Here is a 24,765-nt window from a genome sequence, read left to right as displayed (position 1 = left end):
ATGCAATATCCCAAAATGCGCATACAAATAGGTGGATGGAAACATGGCATATTGACATTCAACAGTTGACAGTCAAGCTATCCAGATTTGCTAACGATGTGAGAACACAACCTCAACGAACTTTCAAAAGGGTGAAACAACAGTACCCTCCGCGGTAGTTGGTTGGGAGGATGACGTGAAGAAGTGGCCTCGTATCACGTACGGTAGCATTTTTAGATATTTTCTAGATTCAGTAGCCTGTGATGGTAAGCCTACGAGCAATTTGAAAAGCTCAGAGGCGTATTAGTATCTGTCGGAAATGATCTAAAAGCGGACATTGAGCTGAGCCTACATATATCTCATCACAAGGCATGGGTGCTAGCATCAGTGACAGGTGAAGTACAGCGGGATGTTCATGTATTAGGGCCAAGACGGTGCTGTTAGTCATGCAGCAGCACTTTGGTGGAAGGTCAGTAAAGTAAGGAAGGACAATTAAGGACTCAAAAAGTTTATGGTTTATTGTATTGTGATATTATTAATTAACTAATAAATGTACCTAACTGAAATGTTTAGTGTGTGCCATTCATGTTGCTTCATAGTAACCTTCACTTAACCCTTGTGGCACCATCTGATAAAATTTTTTTGAAAATAATTTTGAAACCTTGCCAATGATCCGAAAAACACTTAGCCTCTTCAGTAACTAGCAGACAAAATACCATTGGTATACTACTTCCACCACCTCACTGGAAGGAAACAGGTGGATATGGAGTGTGAAAAATACACTGTTTTACATAACAAATAAAATATTACAGCATGCAGCAATCATCAGGGTCCAAGCACCAATTGCTCGTGTGGATGATTAAGGGATATGATTGAAATGTATCTTTAAAAAAAAAGCAAAAAGCAGAGTCCAGTCAATCTTCACTGATAAGTTTAGGTTACGGCAACTAGAACTAGACAACTAGAAATCCTCACCAAAACAAATTTACATATATACACACTATGTACAATTATGTCAATTGTCATAAGTGGGTTATTCACGTTAATAGTCGCTGAAATTGGATTGGATTGTTCTACATGTCTAAAGTATATAATTAACTAGTCATTTAAACTCCTGTGTTTTGCATAACAACATAAAATATAATTTGAATGCACAATAAATTATAGTAATAGTTATTTACATCTCTCGACAGAAAGGTTTTTTCAGGTTTGAATAAAATGTTACTTAATAACAGTAGACATAATAAGCATATTTCCAGGACGTGCCACAGGCTTGCATCTCCAACTCTCTCATCAGACTCGATCAAACGTTGACTGCTGGTTGAACCGGCTCATTCGGTTCTTTACGAGACGGACGTGCTACTTCGGCGTGTGCATCTTGCGTCATCAACGCGGAACTAAAGTTCCAATTAGTTCGATTAATGAACCGGTTCGACCAGTGACTTCATATGAACCAGCTCAAAAGAACGATTCGCTTAAGAACCAAACATCACTAATGGTAACATACAATGTAGAGCCCTGCGCGGGACTGTTTTCTTCATCCCACTCCCGCCCGCACCCGCCGATTTTCTGACCATTGCCGCCCGCTCCCGCAACGTATGTGTTACACTCCCCCCTGCTCCCGCAATATGTATGTCCACTCCCGCCCGCACCCGCAAAACTCTGAGAATTTATTCCCGCACAATAATAGAGATGCATTGATTTTGTGTCTTCTCCCGTCCCGCAGGAAAAAAAAACACGTATTTGTATTGATATTATTAAAGAGATTCATGGGGTTGTTTGTTTCGTTTCCCTGGCCTGCATGTAAAAAAAAAAGAAAAGACAAATACATTCAAATATAATTTCGTTTTTATCAAAAACTTTGCACATAAAAATAGACTGCTTTGCAAAACAGAAAACAGAAAAACAGATTGAGAAACAAAAAACAGATCCCAATTCGTCGGTCAGTTCCGACGTACGTCGAACATGACCGACTGAAAGGAAACCTGAGAAAACATGCTTCAACAGAACGTAATGTGAACACAAAATAGCAAACGGACATTTAGAAACAATCCATTTCCACTCACTAAACTTCTATGTATTGTTTGTCAAAAACACCAAACAGTCAACTTGACCTGCAGGGAGTGCTGAGCGTTTTTGGTGAGGTATGATCAAGTAGCTATGTATTTGCCAGCTGCGCAATATGTGGATACATATAACGTTATACCGCATGATTTTGCCTACCAAAACAATTGAGAAAATTCTCCAAATGTCAGACTTTCCTTGCTTAGCTTTTGTGCTGTAAATACCTCGTTTGAGGTTCTTTTCTACATCATCTATTGACATCTTCTCCATCATGTCGTTAGGCAACCTCCCTATCCCGCCGATTCCCGCTGTGTTTTTTTTAGCCGCCCATTCCCGCCCGCAGCAAAATTCAAACCGCCCGCTCCCGCGAGATTTGCGTTGGGTCCCGCGGGACCCGGCGGGACTCAATCCCAATGCAGCCCTCTAATACAGTGGTTCTCAAATGGGGGTACGCGTACCCCTGGGGGTACGTGAAGGCACTCCAGGGGGTACGTGAGATTTTAAAATATAGCCTACATATATTTAAAAAGTAGCATCCATGCAAAAATCCTTTAAAAATAATTATTTAATAAATATTTCAGGAAAATATAAGCATAAGTTCATAAAATGAATTTTATTTTCAGTAGGCTATTCAATTTCATTATCCTAAAAACCCAGAGTCTCCCCCATACCAGGATGGTTTGACCCAACCTGTCGTATGCTGCCTGGCATCACCTGTCAATCACTTGGATCATAGGGTGACCAGACGTCCCCGTTTCCCGGGGAGAGTCCCGGTTTTTAATGTTCTGTCCCCGACTGGAGTTGTCCCCGGAAATGTCCTCGTTTTACAGCTCGTTCCAAACAACCCGCAGATATATTGGAAAAAAGCGCCCAACCAACATACTGCTACGGACTCTACTTGGTAGCGCGCGCCGCTACTACATGAACAATGTACCGAGCGCCATTATCGTCAAATATCAAAATAAACCTTGTTGTCGCTTTCAAGGTAGTAACATACTAACTATTCGTTTTTAATTTAAAGTAATATTGTATGTGCTTTATAACAGAGCCTCAACAAGGTGGGGGATTGTTTTGTCCCCAAAAGTTCCTGAATACATATATTTTCTGTTTAAAATAATCCTAAAATGCTAAATAACAAGACCAATTAAGGACAGTAAGAATTCTTTTCAAACATAAACGTAACAAAACTTTTGGAGTAAAAAAAGTAATTCATATAGTATAAACTTAAATACAATTATACAATGTTATTTATCAATTCATGTTACAATATTGTTTTGAACTGCTTTTACAATGGTTAGCTTACCATTAACTGTTTTCATTGTTTGTGTTTTTTGTGTTTTTTTATTGTATTAAATCCAGACCAAAAATCCTAATAATCAAACTAAATCATAATACTTATTAATGTTAATAATAATATACTAATATAATAGGACTCCACAACAACAACAAAAACATTCAAAAATGTATTGTCCCTGTTTTTTAATTAAAATATAATAATAAATTAGATTTTAGTGATATTTTGACCACTCAAATAGGAAATGTCCCTGGTTTCAATTTCAGAAATATGGTCACTGTTTTCACTACATTAGTTTGAATCACTACATTTTAATGATGATAAATATTTGCAATAAATGTCATGGATTATTATCATTTAAAATGTTCGAAATAGTTAATTTTTTTCAAATGTTTGAATTTTGTATTTGTTTATCTTTTCCAAAGTTTAATAAATCAGACACTGATGGCACAGTGCTCTGTTTAAAGTCTTTTTTTTCCAACCAAAAATGATTTGCACTGGTTAGGGGGTACTTGGCTGAAAAAAGATTTCACAGGGGGTACATCACTGAAAAAAGGTTGAGAACCACTGGGTTAGGGGGTACTTGGCTGAAAAAAGATTTCACAGGGGGTACATCACTGAAAAAAGGTTGAGAACCACTGCTCTAATACAATGCAAGCAACACCATCAGGATTGTGACACTTTAAAGTTTGGGTTCTAAATAAATTACGGTCAATGATATCTGTTCCGTTTTCTTCCCACGGAAAGGGCAACCCAGTGTACAAAAAGGATATTACTCGGTCTTCCACATTTGTTTGTTTATTTTTTCACAAATGGTAACCAGGTAATAAACCTGAAATAACAAGAAATGCAACGTTTCAATTACCATATACATACTACAACCAGCCCCAGTTCTTTACCTCAATAGCCCCAACATACACTTTTATGGCAGAAAAACAAGGAAGAAGAAGAAATCAGTACAAACACAGTATGGTGCTTCGACCCCTAAAAATAACAAGTGCTGTGTACATACCAAACACAAACTGGAGGGTGAATTGAGTTTGTTTTCTGCAGCAACGGAGAGTGAGCCTGTGATAATGTACTGAGAGGAGATAGACAGACAAAAATCAAGACTGCTGGAATATGTAACTTATGTTATAAAAGACACAACACTTAATTGTATAATTGTTCCTTACAATGATAGATCCCCAGTAAGGAATACCACTAATGACAAAGACGGATTCTGCATGAATTGTGGACACGACGCCCAATAGGAGAATCAACAGACCGATCATTATCTGGACAGTCTGTGAGGGACAAGAGAGTCTTTATAAAGTAAGTAAAACACTTGCAATTTTGGGGAACATTATAAAATATACAATATAATTTATTTAGAAGCTGTAGTTATGGACTTCTGCTTGTACTACTAAAATATCTAGATACTCTCGTTGCATGAATTCACACTCGGATTTACGGATTAGCAAAATCTGTCCATTACTTTTTTGATAGTCGGCAACTCCTAAAACATTCTTTTCTGTGACTGATTACGATTTTACTCTGTAAATGATAAACTTGCACTGATCTTATATTGCTGTCTTTCCTGCATAGTCAACAAGGCATTAAGGTCACAATCTTCAATAAAAAATGTGTATGCTTTGTTCATGTGTGTACCACATATATTATGAGTTTATTCATGTGCTTTCCTTACCTCACACTGGCATAGACACATAAAAAAAAAACAATGATTTGGGTTTAAGCACAATTTCTCACCCCAAGTGCTTTTGGTTGGCCTTTCAGAAATGCCAGAATCTCGTGAGGAGGTGAAACTCCTGCTGGCTGTTGTCCATGAAGAGGCACAGGAGCATTTGTCCCAGTTCCAGCTGCTGGTGTTTGTGTTGGTGGTTGAAACTGGATGACAACCGTTGAAGAGTTCACAGGTATGACAGTGTGAGACATTCTTGATTATGAATCTGAAATTGACCTGTAAAAATATCATAGTAAATCAAGACTAAATATGATTTTCTATGTAAACAAACGTTCCCATTTATCCCAAAAAATATTATATATACATTATATTTATTATTATTAACGTGATCTTCACAGGTTGAAAACCCTATGAATGCTGTTCTGTCAAAAGTAGTTATTAACAATGGTTAAATTATTGTCATCAACTAGAAAAACGTCTCGGTTACTTATGTAACCCTCGTTCCCTGAGGAGGGAACGGAGACGTACGTCAGTGACTGACGAATGGGGGTTTCGCCTAGAAGCCAATTACCTTCGAGGTGTTTAACAGCGCCCAATGGCGTGCCAATGCCATGGGCATGCGGAATTTGCATGCGTAACTCCGCCCCACCTCGTGGGTATATAAGGAAGTACGCTAGCAACATCGCATTATGTATCTGCTGCGGAGCCAAGATCTGAACTCCGCGTTCCAGCAGCACAGCTGACGTGGCTAAGGAACGTACGTCTCCGTTCCCTCCTCAGGGAACGAGGGTTACATACGTAACCGAGACGTTCCCTTTCGTTCAGTCACTCCGACGTACGTCAGTGACTGACGAATGGGGGTTCCAGTATAACCGCGCCACTCAGCTGTCATCCAGTGCCCTGCGTAAGTATGAGATCCCGCCACTTAAGGCCGTAGGACTTAGAGGTAAGATCGGGCCTAAAAAATCCAGCCCGACCCCACCCGGGCCAGCGGGCATTAAAGCCCGACCCAGCCCGAGTCCGACCAATTAACTTGATTTGCAGGCCCGAGCCCGAAGCAAACCCGAAATTTCAATTTATCCCATAGTATTTTTGGCAGAAAAAAAATGCAAGATTTCTTAAGGTTAAAATAATCTACATATTTTTATGATCATGATAAATGCATTTGCACAACGAAATAACGCTGGAACACGCACTCGCTTAATTATGCGGAGAAATACTGCAACCCACTAGGCTTTAAATAGAATAATGCAAATCTAATAAATGGGAAAAGATATATGAAATTGTTATTTCTATAGTTTTGTTTAAACGAAATTTAAAATAAAAGCTTTAATTTTCTCTATCTTTAATTTGGTCTGAAAATGGAAAAGCTAACGAAATGATCTAAGAGCAAGAACACAGAAATACAATAAATCTACATAAATAAACTAGATAAATTAATAAAGAATAACATTCTTTATTTTAATGATTTGCATTGGAACACACAAAAAACAACCTGCTTTAAGAAGCATTGAAACAAAATAAATAGGAACATTTTCAGGAACACGCTTTTAGAATAAAAAAAATCACACTAGGCCTATAGGTCCCTAACGTAAGAACAGACCTGCTGTAAAGAGTAATTTAACATAATATATAAATAGGCAAGCTAGATAAAATACAACATTACTAATTTTAATAAATAAGAACAAAAATAATGTGTTAAGACCATTATTAAAAAAAAATAAAGAACCAATCAAAGTGCGTAAATGCGTAAAAATAAGCCTTCTAATAATTACAAATAACTCAAACAAGAAAGAAAACAAGAAAAACTATCATGTTTGAATAAAAAGCAAAAGCTTAGTGAATGTATAGGCTAATACAAAAAATGTCAAACAGCGTCGAGGTGCCAGTCTTTTTGCTCTCAAATGAAAGCAAAGCGCCACACTGACTACATTCAGCGAAGCCAAAACAAGTTTCTGTATCATTTTCCACTATCAATTTGAAGCTTTTCCACACTTCACTCTTACCGGCGGTGCGTGTTTGCCTTTTCAATTCCCCTGTCTTAAGTTTATCCTTGACTTCTTGCTGCTCCATATCGGGGATACCTGGTCAAAATAGAATAGATGCGGAGGGACATGCGGAGGGTAGATTACATTCACGACACGTGTCGTGCACAAAGCGTGCTCTGGCTCTGCTCTTCCTGTTTAGTAGTAGTTATATAGCAATTACCATCGCCTTCTCTGTTTTAGCCAAATTATTTATTTATAACAAGTATTCCTTAGTTTAGTATACATTTTTATAAAAATATATTTATTAAAAAAGTCAGCGAGAAAGAAGCCCGGCCCGACCCGACCCGAACGTAATGATTGACATTTTAGTCCCGACCCGACCCTAATTTCGGGCCGGGTCGGGCTCTGACTCGGGCTCGGGCTTAAGGTCTTACCTCTAGTAGGACTCCCACTTATCACTGGATTACCAAGGTACACTAGGAAGCATATCGCAGTGAGGGAATGCCAAAGATGGGGAGGACTTAGAGAGTACACATATGACCTGCTGTGGGCTGCATATGGGAAACTCTAGGGTACCAGCCGAAGGTGGATTTTTAACCCTAGGGGTAGCAGGGGCTTGCCAAGGGAAAGACACCTGCTCACTGAGGAGGCTTACGGTGGAAATACTCGTGTGGGGGTCGCCGGAGGGGAACCATGCACACGGGGCAGCTGGCCGGACATGAGGGTCTGGGCTCGAAAAGGCAGACTGAACTGATGTCGGCGTCGACAGTGCTGGAGGAGCTCAGGGCTCTCGGGGAGCTCACCTGAGGAGAATATCGCACGTATCCAGTCCGTGGAGTGGAGTGGCGAGCAAGCGAAGACACCAGAGCCTGGTCCATTACCGGCCCCTCGGGGGGGCGAGTACATAGCTGTGCGCCAGTGCATCCGTGCAGAGCGTGCCCTCGGTCAGGGAATAGTACAGGCTGCAGTGGGAAGAGTCGTGGGAGGCAAACAGATCTACCTGTGCGTCGCCGAACTGTTCCCAAATCAGCTGGACCGTCTGGGGATGGAGTCTCCATTCTCCAGGAAGTGGCTGAATCCGTGAGAGCTCGTCGGCTGCACGGTTCAGTTCGGGATGTGGATAGCACGAAGGGACCTAAGGTGCTTCTGACTCCATAAAACGAGATGGCGGGCGAGTTGAGACATACGGCGGGAGCATAGACCGCCCTGGTGGTTGATGTACACTACTGTGGCCACTAGTGTTGACCCCTCAGCAACGCTCGGAAGCGGTGCAGGGCGAACCGTACTGCCAGCAACTCGAGGCAATTGACATGCAGAAGGCGCTGGGGTCCTGTCCAGGAGCCCGCGGCTGCTTATCCATTGCACATGGCACCCCAGCCCGTGGAGGAGGCATCCGTTGATACAACAACATGCCTGGAAACTCGTTCTAAGGACACGCCGGTCCGTAGAAAACTGAGGTTCGACCACGGAGTGAGTGTCTGTAAGCAGGCCCGGGTCACTGGGACCCGGAGCGTGCCAGACCGCCATGCCCATCTCGGGACTCGATCGCGAAGCCAGTGCTGAAGCGGTCTCATATGTAGCAATCCGAGCGGCGTTACCGCGGCTGCAGATGCCATATGCCCCAGGAGCCTCTGAAAGTGTTTCAGTGGAACCGCACTCTTGCTCTCGATTTGACGGAGGCAAGTCAGCAGAGACTGCGCGCGCTCGCTCGTAAGCTGCGCGCACATGGCGACCGAGTCGATCTCCATACCGAGAAAAGAGATCCTCTGCACGGGGCAGAGTTTGCTCTTCTCCCAGTTGACCCGAAGGCCCAGACAGGCTAAGTGGTGGAGAACCAGATCTCTGTGTTCGCAAACCTGCTCTCGAGAGTGACTCATTATGAGCCAGTCGTCGAGGTAGTTCAGAATGCGAACCCCGTGCTGCCGTAGGGGCGCAAGGGCTGCCTCGGCAATCTTCGTAAAGACGCGAGGGGACAGAGATAGCCCAAATGGGAGGACCGCGTACTGGTATGCCCGCCCCTCGAAAGCAAACCGTAGGAACGGTCTGTGTCGAGGTAGGATGGAGACATGAAAAGAGGCGTCCTTCAGGTCGATCGCTGCAAACCAATCGCCGGGACGAACGCATTCGAAAAGGCGTTTCGCTGTCAACATCTTGAACGGAAGCCTGGGTAGGTAACGGTTCAAGATGCGCAGGTCCAGGATTGGTCTTAACCCACCGGTCTTTTTGGGTACAATGAAGTAGGGGCTGTAAAACCCGGACTTCATCTCGGCTGGAGGGACAGGCTCGATCGCACCCTTCGCCAGTAGGGTGGCAACCTCCGCTCGCATGACAGGGGCATTGGCCCCGACCATAGTAAAGTGGACTCCCCGAAAGCAGGGAGGAACCTGCGCGAACTGAATCGCGTAGCCGCGCCTGACTGTCTTCGCGACCCAGCGGGACAGCCCTGGAATCTGAAGCCTGGCTCCCAGGAACTGCACCAGCGGGGTCATTCGGACTACAGACGTACCCGGTGTGGGGCAGCGATGCAGCGTTACCGACCCGGACAAGGGAGGCTGTTGGGCGTCCCGGTGTGGGGGTGCGGTTAACGGCTGCATCCTGACAGAGGAGACCAGGGAAGGACGCACGTTCCACTGGGGTCTGCTCTGCCAGGTGGCTGGCGACAGAGAGGGATGCGAGTGGCGGGGTGGCGCGCACTGGCATCACCGATCTCTGGGGGCTCAGGGATGGGAGTGTTAATTCTTTCATTGACCAAATTAGGGTGCTGCTGACCCGGGGGCCAGCAGCTGAACAAAGGATTCTCCCCCGGCCCTCCACCGGGGGAAGGAGTGGTCCTGCCACCATCTCCTGGAAAGAATTTCCCATCCCTGAGCCGTCCGTCTCAGGAGCGCCGCTTGGCCTGGCGTTTAGCGGGGCGCGGGGCGGCCTGAGGGGACTGGGACGCCTTCCTACGGCTTCCTCCGCGACCCGGCCCGGGTGAAGGCTGCTGCTTGGACCGGGTGGGAGGGGCGGGAGCCTTAGGAGGGCGTCCTCGGCGGCGAGCAGGCTGAGGCGACTGTGCCGGCGGCTGGATGGAAGCAGCAGCTGGCCGCCGGGGCAGTATATGCTTGATTGCCTCAGTCTGCTTCTGGGCGGTTGAAAACTGTTGGGCGAAGTTTTCAACCGCTCCGCCGAAGAGGCCAGCCTGGGATATGGGGGCATCGAGGAAACGTGTCCGCTCGGTGTCCCGCATATCGGCCAGGTTTAGCCACAGATGTCGCTCCTGGACCACATTTGTGGACATCACTTGACCCAGGGAGCGTGCGGTCACCTTCGTCGCCCGGAGAGCGAGGTCGGTGGCGGCACGCAGCTCATTTAAGAGCCCCGGATCAACTCCACCCTCGTGCATGTCCTTGAGGATCCTGGCCTGGTAGACCTGGAGGATCGCCATGGCATGCAAAGAGGCGGCAGCCTTCCCCGCAGCTCTGTGCGATTTCGCCACCAAGGTTGATGTGAATCGACAGGCTTTGGAGGGGTGCTTAGGATCGCCTCGCCAGGTCGAAGCGCTCTGAGGACACAGTTGCATCGCAACAGAACGTTCAACCTGGGGGACCCCAGTGTACCCTTTGGCCGCGGCCCCATCAAGGGTGGAGAAGGCGGAGGAGACTGCAGACCGATCACGGGAAGACAACGGGGACTTTCAGGACCGGGCAATCTCCTCATGCAGCTCGGGAAAGAAAGGTATTGGGGGCGGGGACTGACGTGAGTCAGCGCGGGTCCCCAAAAACCAATCATCGAGCCGCAAGCAGGAGGGTTCCACTCTAGCCCTAGACTCGCGGCTGCCCGAGACAGCATGGCTGTCAGCTCTGGGTCCGACTCGGGCAATGCTGGCGCGCCCGAAGGCGGCAGCACAGCCGAGTCATCATCCTCAGAGGACTCGAGCCCACCTTGTGATGCGGTGACCGACATCGCATCATCCTCCGGAGCGCCAAACGTAATGCACGAGGGAGTCGGAGCTGGCCCCGCGATTTCAGCCTGAACGCTCACGGGTTGCGGAGCGCTAGAGGGGGGTTTGGCCCGAGGCATGAGCGTCGGGGCTTTGTTCCACACCGTAACCCTCAGGTCACCCTGACCACCAGCCGAAGTACCGACCACTGGGGGAACGGTAGATCGGGGTGTGGTTGAGGGGACTCTCACTTCATTACGAAGATCCTTGAGTCTTGACCGCAGCACCGCGATGGTCATGTTCCCGCAGTGGGAACATGACTCATCCACAAACGCTGCTTGAGCATGCTGAACGCCCAAGCATACCAAGCAGAGATTGTGCCCATCAGAGGAAGTCAGCGACCGGCCACACCCAGAAGTACACGGGCGAGACATCCTGAAAAGGACGTGCCACGTGTAAGCTCTTTTAGAGAGGAAGCTTCGCAGAGACGCCGAAGCGCCCAGGGACCACACACCAGCTGTCAGACGGACCACTGCGCAGATCAGCAGGCGGGCAGTATGCGATCGCTGGAACGTGCCGTAGAAACCAACGCCTCTGGAAAGCTGTTTGTCTCGAAGGCTGACAAAGACTCAGTTAGCAGGCTTGAAGGAGTGAAGAGATACTCTTGGCTCCAAAGCAGAAACATAATGCGATGTTGCTAGCGTACTTCCTTATATACCCACGAGGTGGGGCGGAGTTACACATGCAAATTCCGCATGCCCATGGCATTGGCACGCCATTGGGCGCTGTTAAACACCTTGAAGGTAATTGGCTTCTAGACGAAACCCCCATTCGTCAGTCACTGACGTACGTCGGAGTGACTGAACGAAAGGGAACTCTAGACGTTGAAAACAGAGAATATGCTAAATAACAAACTGACCCACAGCATTCACATTTAAGGCATTTAGCAGATACTCTTTTCCAAAGACCCTTACAAAAGTGCCCTGCCAACCAATATAGAGGAAATTCATTAATTAATACAATTAATAAATATATAAATAAAATGCAGTCATAACACAAAGATAGTATAATTTGTTGTTTTACCGGTAAAAAATCTTCTCTTCGGTTGGTTCACCGCACTTTGCTCAGTAGTTCAGTTTCTAACTCTAACTATACTCTTCTAATATGAGCCCATGTAAGTGTGATGTCATAAGAGTAACTGCTGATGCGGTTTCCCAGAATGAACAAGAGACAGGAACTAGCTGGAGCTCAGGTGGTTAGGAGGGGTGGTAAAGCTGCCCTTTCATAAGATAATAAAACCTCAAAAGACAATCATTAACAGAATGTGTTTATGTTGTTCATATGAAGTAATCTGCATGCTGGTTTGGAAACAGGTGTAAATACTGCATGTAGCAGTAGCTACTTTCTACCTCTGACATAATCTGTTCGTAAGAGAGGGAGCGCGTTTCAATTATGCCCTCGTTATGACCTCTGTCAGTGTTTCTACATGTTAAAGAAACCTACTGTACCTGAAAAACTTTCATTTCTGTCTTTGATCTGTTGTGTTTTTCCTATTGTGTGTAATTTGCGTCTTTGTTGTTATTTTTAATAAAAATAAATAAAATAAGGTAACAAAAATAACTATATGTTATTGCCTGACTCACATTACAGGAGTTTTAGGCCGATTTATGCCCGATTTTCCCCTCCCGAGAATCGGAGAAAAAATCTTGTCCAGGACCTTGATCGGTTCCAATGTACGGCGCAGATTATCTGGTAATGTGAGGCGTTCACAGACCAAATCTTGCACCTCCCGATCTGCTCTCACACAAATCGGGCTCGCCCTGATCATATCAAACATGTTTGATATTTATCAGGATGAGCAAGATTGTAATAACGGCAGTACTGTCACAATAGCCAATAGGAAACAAGTCTACAACGAGACGGAAGTGATGGACATTTCGAAATGGCGACCGCGAAACTTGCAACACTGTTGGACTTCGGAGATGGAGGAGCGACTTGTTAAAATGTGGCAACAATATGACACAACGTTTCTTCAAAAGTGTACCATAACCACACCGATAAAGAGAAGAGCTGGGGAGAAATCGCATTGTTTTTAAAACGTACCAGGCGAGTATAGTTGTTTGCGTGCTAGGCTAGCAAATGTAAACATTAAATGTTGGAACGTCAAAGATAGCATTGTGACATTGAGTCAATGTTGAAATTCCATCAGAATCATCAGTTTGGTTGAGGTTGAAATGTCAATGCTAAGCAATATTGGCTCAATGTTGAAATTTCAATGCTAAATAATATTGGATCAATGTTGATCCATGCTTTTCAGTGTTGAAAAGACAAACATTGAATGTTGATTTTTGGTCAGCTTAATTCTCCACTGGTGAGGCTTACTGTCAATCTATCTGTCCCATCATTCAACATGTTAAAGCAAATCCAAATCAATTGGGTACATTTTTGTGAAATGTGAGCACATTCATTCTCCTCAAGGGATGAATCTCCACCAACGAGTGTGTGGATTAAAGGGTTAGTTCACCCAAAAATGAAAATTCTGTCATTAATTACTCACCCTCACGTCGTTCGAGACCCGTAAGACCTCCGTTCATATTCGGAACACAAATGAAGATATTTTTGTTGAAAGCTGATGGCTGAGAAAGGCTTCATATAGGCCTCCATTGGCATTCAGTACACTTATACTCCCAAGACGGATAAAAGGCACTCAGAACATCGTTACAAAGTCCATCTCACCACAGTGACTCTACAATAATCTTACAATGCGACGACAATAGTTTTTGTGCGCAAAAAAAATCAAAATAACACCTTTTTCCAACTTGTTACTGCCTTCCGTGTGTGCCTCCACGACGCATGCGCGAGAACTCAATGGGATGAACCAGTTGATTATTATTAGGCATATTGTTAATATTACTGTTTTAATTATTGTTTTAAAATCTCCTCCATCATGGAAAACATCTCCAATCCTCTAGTGTTTTCGGCTAGCTACATCACATGCAGAGAGATATATAATGACTGTCATTAATTAGTTTTAAATTTATCAAATGTTAGCTATTATTATTATTATTATTATTTTATAATCATGTAGAATTTACGTACATGTAATTATTTATCTAATGAATACAGGGTTAATAAAGAATTTAGAAAATTTTCCCCTACCCACTGCGCAATGTGACGTCGTAGTGACGTCCTTTCTAAGTAATTTTTGGACGTCCAATTTCGGTCCACTGAAGGGGTTGTTTTGTAACGCCAGGCAATGTCTTTTTTCGAAGTCTCCGGTACGTCAAATGTTGATGTCCGTGGGACCTCCGTATATGGGCTATTTATAGTCCAAATGTGGTCGATTGTGGACGTCTTTTCAACATCACATTTAGACTTCGTTTTTATGCAACTTCTATAACTTTAGTCGCATGTTTCAAGAGGGTGGAGGACATGTTTTCTGTACCATGTATTACATTTCCTGTAGCTTTGTTTCAGTAGATAGTTTCGACAGGAAATGCATTGCATCTTTTTATGCGTCTCCAGTTGTTGCTGAGACAATCAAACTGAGTTTTTGGGAAATTATCTGGAACATATGCCACCTTCTGAAATGGGACTAGATTATTTTTCAAAAACTCCATTTGATTGTCTAAGCAGCAGGTGATAAATAGGTGTAATGCATTTCCAGCTCAAACTAGCTGCTGAAACACAAAGCTACAGGGAAATGAACTGGCACAGAAAACATGTCCTTCACCCTCTGGAAACATGGGACCACATACATACAACACTAGTTATACAAATAAGTCACAATTCAATATAGCCATTTCTTTATTTCCATCTCTATTAAAAAAAATTAAAACAAATCAGGGCATAGTGAATCCTCCGCCTCCAAGTCTTTGTGGTGCATGCTTGAGGTGCTCAGACACATTGAATTTGATGTAGTCCTCAGTGGCGATTTGATACATACCTCTCTCGTCTCAGTGCGTGCACTTAATCGCTCTGACGCGCGGTGACATCTTGATAGTACTTAGCTTAGCCCACTAAGCCCTGACAGCTTTAGCAGCCAGTAACACGCTCCGTTTATATCACGTGTCATCAGAGAGCTTGTGATTGAAGGAGAGAGACCTGGGAGTGTTTAATATGAGAGGAACAGTCCAATGTACAGGGGAGATCATCAGAATAATGATTATAATCGATATTTCATTGAAAATGGACATGATTGACGACGACGAACCGGTGCGGGTTAAACTAAAAAAATGCAAAAAATATATATGTATATTCATATATGTATTAATCATGTTGATAACAACAATGTTGATATTTGTAAATAAAACATTATATATCATGTAAATGTCCTTGCACCTGTCATAGACGTCCAAATGACGGCAAAAAAAATTACCCAGTTCAAGGTCAAAAGTTGAACGTCAAATTGACGTCCAAGTTGGGTCATGGTTGGACGTCAAAAGAGTGGACCTAGTTTGGACGTTGAATAGATGTCCAGAATTGGTCATGGACCGACGGACCCAATATAGACATGATCTGCACGTCTATCCAACGTCCAATGTTTAGTGGGTAAAGTCTGCATCAAATGGAATAGACATGTATTAAATTAATAGGCATGATGTATATCCCATTGTGATGTATATCTGAATGAAATGGTTGGTGTGTCCGAGTTCGCCTACTTATACTCAGCCCTGAATGTATGTACAGTTTTTGTGAAGAAAAAGTGCATACTTTTAATCGTGTAGCAAAACTATTGTGACATAGGGCCCTATTCTAACGATCTGAAACGCAAGTGTCAAAGCGCGAAGCGCAAGTAACTTTGTGGGCGGGTCTCGGCGCTGTTGCTATTTTCCCGGCGGGATAAATGGCTCTTGCGCCCGGCGCAAATCTAAAATGGGTTGGTCTGAAGTAGCTTCATTATTCATAGGTGTGGTTTGGGCGTAACGTGAATAAACCAATCAGAGCGTCATCCAACATTCCCTTTAAAAGCAGGTGCGCAAGTTCCATTATGGATTGCTATTATTATGGCTTATAGGCGCACGCCAGGAGCGGTTCACAGCCGAGGAGACTGATGTGCTTGCAAGAGCAGTGAAAGACAGAGAAGTGAAGTTGTAATGTTGTACATTATGGTAAAAGTGATTTCACAGTCTTTTTTTTTTTTCAGTCTTTCAGTTTTTTCAGTCGATTTTTTTTCCTGGTTCTTGACGGACAAACCAATTTGTCAGATGTCCTTATATACATATATGTCTTGCCACTATTGGGCAAACAGGTCTTATCCTTAATTATTACAATTAGCCTGAATCATTTGTAAGCTAGATTTATGCCTATTTTTTCACATCTTCGTGGCACACCACAATGATTTCCGTCATCTCATGTGTTAATATTTTTTTAGTGTAACAATTTATTTGCAAAAATAACTGTTGCATCTGTGTAGATTACATGAGCAAAGTGTATGCGCGTTGTGCACGCTATACACAGACCTGCCAACATGTACGCATTTTTCGTACTCGGCACGCATTTTGACCCTTAAGTACGCTTGTACGATTCGCTGCTCTCTGGGTACGCATTTTGATGCATCTAGCCTTTTGCCGGTTTCTATGCAATCTATGACGTAGGTTCTGCTGCTGAGCCACAGCGTGTAAGTGGAGTGAAAAGCTTTGGCCAATCAGAGCGCTGCATTAACCCTCAATCACCCCACCCCACCCCCCATTTTAAACCTCCACCACCCCACCCCCCGTCGCGCTATGCGCGTCAATTCAATTCAGTGCCTCAGAAGCAAGCCATGGCTGAACAGCCTAAAAAAAAGCCTCGGAAATCACAACGCTTTATTGACAGCTATCGGGAGAGATGGCCTTGCCTCCAGATGTCCAAGCTACCTAATCACACACTCTGCACCATGTGCAAGACGGACATCGACATCAGTCACCAAGGGGCAACAGGTAACGAATACAGTACCACACACAAATATTCACCACCCCAGAAACATAATAATATTAAAAATAAAAGGATGTTAAGAAAACGTTCATAGTGTCAATACGGTAGCTATCTTTCCCATTAGTTGAGGGCAGTTAGAAAAGTGGTGGAATAGCTAGAAGGTTTTAGACAGACCACGTGCTGATTAACGTAAGGTAAAGGTAACAGCAGAGCCGGCTCTCCCTATAAGCGAACTAAGCGGCTGCTTAGGGCCCCGCCGCCACTAGGGGGCCCCCTAACTACAGATTGCACTCGCCAGCGTCGCCGCAGTTTATCACGCAAGACGCTCGAAAAGCGCCTTCCGCGCCGCGGGACCTCTAGACGCGCGTCAACGCGCCTTTCCATTGACTTAACATTGAAATCAAATCACTCGCGCCAGACACTCTATTTGCGTTTGGTGTGAACGCAGCATAACGTTAGCTGTCCGTCGATTATGCTGAATCAACATTGCTTGCGCTATGGTCCAGCCGTCGGCCCCAGCTCTGGGCTACAGACCGGGTAGAGACAGACCCACCTCCTTTGAATGTATTTTCTTTTTAACAGTTAACGTTACATGACCTACACTAGTTCTGGGAAAGAAAAAAACAAAAAATCTTTGTCTCAATAGACGCTTATTACAATAAAAAAATAGTTTAAGAACATTCGAGAGAAAGAAAGTAATAGGAAGAGAAAGAGCAATCATTTGACAGTCAAAATCAAAATGAAGTTTAAAATAAAGCGGTTAAATACAAGCTTTTTCTTATGGTCTTAATTGAATAGGCAATTAAAGATTATTAATAAATATTAATCTATATACTATTATGAAATATTTTATATATTGTTAAGCTAAATCGCCCAGACCATTTAAACCTAAAGAAAACACAGTGTCCTCTCTGAAACATTATTGAATGATGATCGATACAAGACACCTAAAAGCAAAATGGATTTGTGGTAAATTTTAGTAAAGAACACTGTAAAAAAAATCAGGTCCCCAATTGAAAATTTTCTAGTGAGCGATCACATCTAAATTTTTCAGTTGGCCAAATTGAATTAATGTGAATTGATGCATTTTAATTCAATTAAATTTCAAGAAATTAAATTTGGCCAACTGAAAATTTTAGATGTGATCGCTCACTAGAAAATTTTCAATTGGGGACCTGCTTTTTTTTTTACAGTGAATGTATTACTGTATGTAATCATAAAAGGTAAAAAATATCTCACTCCATGCTGTGAAGGTTTAAAATATGAACAGTATGTAAGAGTTAATCAACCAATAATTAAATAATATAATTTAACATTGGATTTCTTTTAATTTACCCTTAACATAATTGTAAAAAACTAAATGTCACTTTCTCAGGAGGAGCCATTCTTAAATATTTTGGTGGTCGTGGAGAAACATTTCATGAGGCTGACACCAGAGATGACACAAGTAAATATTTCCCACCGCCTTTCTTTTGAATAGTTTTGTGCGCAACTTCAACATAGCTAATTTTCCTCTTGCCAATAAAAAATTTAGTTTTATAATCACAATTCACTATGTTGTCTAATTGTACTTTAATATTAATTTAAAATGAATGTGTTTTATCTACTCTGCATACTGTATTTATTATTAATTATATGATAATCTCAACAGCTAGAGGAGGGGACGCTACTGCTGCTTCAGGAGAGCATAGCGAGCCGCATACCACTATGGCTAATGTTGTAAGTTAGCTATATATTGTTAATGCTAAATTATTAATATTTATTTGTTTACAACAAATTGACCTTAAATTTGCAAATCTATAATCTTTACTTTTACTGTTTCAGTGAGTGTACTTTAATAAGCAGTAAAATAATTGTAGGCAATCATGTTAAAAGATATACAGATGAAATATGTAAGTGTTATATTGTATACAGTTGCTGATTTGCAGTGCAATACTCCATTATTCACTGCAAGGCAGGGCCCCAAAATTATCCTGCTTAGGGCCCCCAGATTTACAGAGCCGGCCCTGGGTAACAGTTACGGTATTTTTTTTAAGCCTTATTGAATTTATGAACATTAAAAATGACCTTGACATCATAACAGGCAGTCCAGCTAAATAATGATGCATAGTATACAATAGGGCTGTTTGCTAGGCCAGTGTTTCCTGCGGCTCGGCCAGCTTAATTTACGGCTCTCATGGCAGTATAATAATTCGGCGAAATGCTCATGCAGTCAAAAAAAAAATATATATATATATATATATTGGGCTGTGCAAATTAACGCGGGCGATTACTTTTTCATCTTAACGCATTAAAAATATTAGTCCGTTTTTATATCCATTTTTGCTTAGCGTTACATGATCATCACGCTCTTATACATGTAAATGCTTTAACCAAGCGCGACAAGACACAAGAGAACGCGCTCTATGCCAATGTCCTGTGTGTGTGTGTGTGTGTGTGTGTGTGTGTGTGTGTGTGTGTGTGTGTGTGTGTGTGTGTGTGTGTGTGTGTCAGTCTCCTGTCTGTGTGGGTGCGTGCGTCTCATGTCAGCTAATCAAGGGACACTGACACACACACACTCGACGCATAGATAGACTCGCGTCAGTTTCCTGCTCACATCGAGTTCTCTTTTGCTCTTGAACAAACAATAACTCAGAGAATGTTGAGTACTCTTATATTAGGGTCTTAAATTAGTTAAATAACGTCTTAAATTTACTTAAAGAGTTGTGAGGAAATGAGATGCGCGTGACAGCGCGTCAGATCCGCGGCCGTTCTTAAAGTGACAGGAGCACTGATAATGTCTGTCATTAATGTTCATCAGAGAACAACGGGAACAGAGAAAATTGTAGCTTTAATGATGATTCATCTATATTTCATTTATTATTTATGCAGTTAAGAAAGGTCTTTGATAACTATTACATTTCTGTATGTCTAACAGGGAAGGCACAGGTAAAAATAACATTTATTATAATGGGTTTATGTAAAGATTTTTTTAAGTTCACTTAAATTAAAAGTTGTTTTTTTAAAGCCTAATAAATGTTGAAATTGGGAGCTTTCAGTTATACTGTAATGTAACGTCATTAATGTTTCATAGAGACTTTAGTATCAGTATATGATACTGGCCTTCATTCATAAAAAGATGACAATACAACACATATTTAAAATATGCTGTCTTTAAATTGTTTATACATTAAGTTGGAGAGTAACTGAAATTATTACAATATCAAAATATTAAAAACTTAAAATATTAAAAACTTGCGATTAATTACAGAAAAATTGCGATTAATTAGTTTTTTTTTTTTAATCGATGCCCAGCACTAATATATATATATATATATATATATATATATATATATATATATATATATATATATATATATATATATATATATATATATATATATATATATATATATATATATATTCATAAAGACAACCACTGAGACAACTCACTGCTCTAAACTAAAGAACTTTTGTAGCTTTAACACGGATTAATCTATATTTAATTCATTATAAGTTTGAAGCTTAATAAATGTTAAAAAGTTTTCAATTACACTGTAATTTTGAATGGCTATAATTAATGTTTAAAATCTATCGTAGAGGCATCAGTATTAGTAGGCCTATCAGTGAAACTGGCCTTTATTCATAAAAAGTATTTAAAATATACTGTCTTTTTTCCCCTACATTAATTTGGCGATTTAGTGTGAAATTATTACATTATAAATTATATTTTAAACAGAAAAATGTGTAAATAATCTAGTTAATTTTTATTAATCGATTGACAGCACTTAAAAAAAGTTAACATTAAAAATATATTATGCATACCCACTCTATCTACCTTTTGTATTTATTGGATTGCATATGTATTTTCAGGGATGACTCTCCTATTGATTTTGTCCTATCAGTGTGGCTCTCCTGAAAAAATAGTGAAGACCACTGGGCAAGGCCAATGCACCCAGCGACTGAAGTGCGTCAGAAATCGAACGTGCGATCAGTTTACAGTTGGAAATGTGTGGTGTTGCGTCGCTACTCGCCGCATCCAGTGTGCAAAGCAATATTGTACCTTAAACTTTATGCAAACAAATGTCCTGGGTTGTCGAGACTACAGGCCCCAGACAGTGTGACCTTGTCACAATCATGTAATATCAGTTTTTTTTTATTAATATTTTTACTCTGTAGTTATGTTAAATGTAATTAATTAAAATTCATATTTAATTTGATTAAATATTTAATGTAATTTACATTGTAAATTAGTAATAATATTTATATAATAGCAACATTTTTATGTCAAATTCAAATTAAAGATCTACTTTTCTCAGTTTCGTTCATAGTGGAAATATGAAATGTGCCATAATTTAGTGGAAGATTGCTGCCATCTACTGGAAAACAAACACTTTTGCTAGTGCTCTGTGAATAGTTTGAGCTAGATGTACTCTTGCTATTTCGGTTTAGGCTGCCTATGGTGTTATTTTTGTATGACGTTTAACCATAATCAGCCTTTTTTGTTTATGATATCATGAACACAATGATGGGGGTTGAATGGGCTGTGATGCAAGGGGCACCAGAGAAAATCATGCCTAGGGCAACAAATTGGCCAGGGCCGGCCCTGTATGTAAAGGATAATGGCCTTCGAGGTGTCCTGTTATACGGAATGAACCCCTTTTGCGGCAAAGATCACAGATGGCCCCAGATTATTGTTGTTCAACATTGACTGCTCGTTAAAACATCACACTCTTTCTTGATCTGTACAAACTGAGTATCATTAGAAAGATTTAAGACTCCAGCTTCAACATTTGCAGTGACATTCATTTCTTAGTGTGTATGATGTGTAACGTACTTCATAATATTTGTAACAACATGCAGGAATATGACTTACTCATATCATTATCTCCTCCCTCTCCACCTACATTTTCAGATTGTAGACGCCATGTGGAAGGGACAAAGCACAAGAAACTGGAAAGTGCCATGGCCTCAGTCCCTAAGATCACCACAAAGTTTTTTGGAGCTCAAGATCTACGGACCATCAGGGCAGAAACACTTTTCTCAAACTTTATAGCTGAGCACAATGTGCCAGTGTCTATAGCTGACCATGCTGGACCATTATTTAAGAAGATGTTTCCAGATAGTCAAATTGCCCAACAGTACGGCTGTGCCCGAACCAAGACAGCAGTTATATTGAACACACTTTCCTTGAATGATGAACAGGTCATCAGTGACCTTATGTGCCGTTCCCCATTCAGCATTGCAACTGATGGTAGCACAGACATGGATGATGTCAAGCTTTATCCTTTGGTTGTCCGTGTCTATGATCCCAGTGTTGGAAAAATAGTTGTAGTACTCCTGAAAATTGTTGAGTGTAGAGAGTCTACTGGTGAAGGGATATACAATCTCATTGATCAGGAACTAAAGAAAAGGAAAATACCATGGGGCAATTGTATAAGCTTTTCTGCTGACAATGCCTCTGTCATGCAGGGGTTAAGAAAAGGTGTCGCAGCATTCATTAAGTCACAGAATCCCCACATTTACATGGTCGGCTGTGCATGCCACCTAATGCATATAGCTGCAGAAAAGGCTTCAAGAAGTCTTTGTATTGACATTGAAGACATGCTCATCATGATCTACTACTACCTTGACAAGAGTAGCAAGAGGAAAGCTTTGCTGCGTGACCTCCAAATGCTGTGCGACACTGATGTGAGGAAGATTTTGAAATTATCCTCAACAAGATGGCTAGCTCTTGGCAAATGTGTCAATCGACTCCTCCAGCAGTGGGAACCTCTGACTCTGTTTTTTGCTGAAGAGGCAACAGGGAAGAAGGCAGCTAAACCTCTCACATCCTCAGCTCATCCCTCTCTGAAGAGCCCAGCTGCCCCTAAGCCCTCAACTCTTACACCTACCTCCGGTAAGCTTGCTGTATCAAAGACTTTGTCCTCCAGCTTTTTGAAGACCAAAGTCCACCAGAGAAAGTCTAAGACTGGACCAAGCTCCACACAGCTGCAGGCAGGGCCTACACCAAAACCGCTGCAGGCAGGGACTACACTCAAGCGGATCGAGGCAGGGTCTACACCCAAACCGCTGCAGGCAGGGACTACACTCAAGCGGATCGAGGCAGGGTCTACACCCAAACAGCTGCAGGTGGGACCTACAACCAAACAGCTGCAGGCAGGGACTACACTCAAGCGGATCGAGGCAGGGTCTACACCCAAACAGCTGCAAGTGGGACCTACAACCAAACCGCTGCAGGCAGGGACTACACTCAAGCGGATCGAGGCAGGGTCTACACCCAAACCGCTGCAGGCAGGGACTACACTCAAGCGGATCGAGGCAGGGTCTACACCCAAACAGCTGCAGGTGGGACCTACAACCAAACCGCTGCAGGCAGGGACTACACTCAAGCGGATCGAGGCAGGGTCTACATCCACACAGCTGTAGGGGAGCCCAAGCACTCCACAGCAGTCAGCTCAGCCACCCAAGGGGTTTGACCTAAACCAATTTGTATTTCAACAAAAACAAATGGGCAAAAAACAGAGGGATCTGTCCGAAAAGAAAACTGAAAAGGAAAAGAAGATAGAAAAAACAGAGGTCACAAAACCACAGAGGGTGTATGCTTTCTTGACTGACCCACAGTCCAAGCTGTATGCTCTTTTTTTAAAGAGAGCTATACCTTTATTCGAAACCGCAAATCAGAACCTGCAGAAAGAAGAGCCATGTGTGCCCATATTGCTGCAGATCTTGGAGCTACAGTTGCAAAAATGCTTTTTGGCCTTCTGCAAACCTGAGTGTGTTGTGGAAATGATGGAAGAAGTAAAGAGAGGATGCCAACCCACTCTGTACAAATCCAGTGAACACCAGCTGCCTGATTATGAGCTGTCGATTGGACATGACACACACACATTTATCAAAAGTCAAGCTAACTTACCTCTTGGAGCTTTCTTCATGGATGTAAGGAAATATTTCACAGCAGCTGTTGAGTACATGCTCTCTAAATTCCCATTTGGGGACGAATTGCTTCGTCATGCTGCCGTAGCTGATATAAGCAGACGGCAAATAGCCAAATTCTCCTCACTGACATACTTCATTGACAGGTTCCCCTGTTTGTTGGGAAATGATGTTACAGTGGATGAAGTGGAGGAGGAGTTTCGGCTCTTTCAGTCCACCACCTTGAATGATGGTATTCTTACCAAACGGGCTGATGAAGCTTGGAGAGAATTAGGTGTGATGGAATCAGGAGGGAAGAAACTTTTTGCAAAACTCTCCAAAGTTATGCTTGGGGTGTGTGTAATTTTTCACAGCAATGCAGACTGTGAAAGGATTTTCAGCTTGGTCACTAAAAACAAAACACAATATCGTGCTAGCCTGAGCACAGAGATGCTAAGTTCTCTGGTGACAAGAAAAGTCATGATTGCCTCCAAAGGCAGCACTTGTTACAAAGAGACTTTCACTGACGCACTACTTAAAAAAGCCAAATCTGCAACCTTTAACAAGTTAAACAATGCAAATGTTTAAACACTATGCATGGAAAGGTTTCATCTTTTTATGTTGTTTGTTTTTAGTTTTTAGATACTGATAACTGCTGGTTTTGCACATTTATTTTAATGTTTCGATTTATTTATTTACAAAGAATGTCCTTAGTTTTCTTTTATTTCTGTCAAGATTTTCAGGTGGAAGAAGTTTCCATGGGCTATTCCTCCAGTACAACAGTTTGTTTTCAATTCAATGTTGGGAGTGATTGCATAACAATTGTATACCATTTACAGTATGTTCTACGTGTATATGGTAACTAATAAATCTTAATTGGTGAAAGTATATTATGTGTATATTATATATTATGGTGTTGGGTATCTCATAGGTTTCTCACTGGTTGGTGGGCAACGGTGGAGTGCACATTGGCGGTGGGCTGTCGATGTGTGCGGGGGGGGGGGGGGGGGGGGGGGGTTGTACT

Source organism: Gobio gobio (assembly GCF_949357685.1).
Source record: "Gobio gobio genome assembly, chromosome: 1".
NCBI classification, from domain to species: Eukaryota; Metazoa; Chordata; class Actinopteri; order Cypriniformes; family Gobionidae; genus Gobio; species Gobio gobio.
This window is presented reverse-complemented; position numbering follows the sequence as displayed.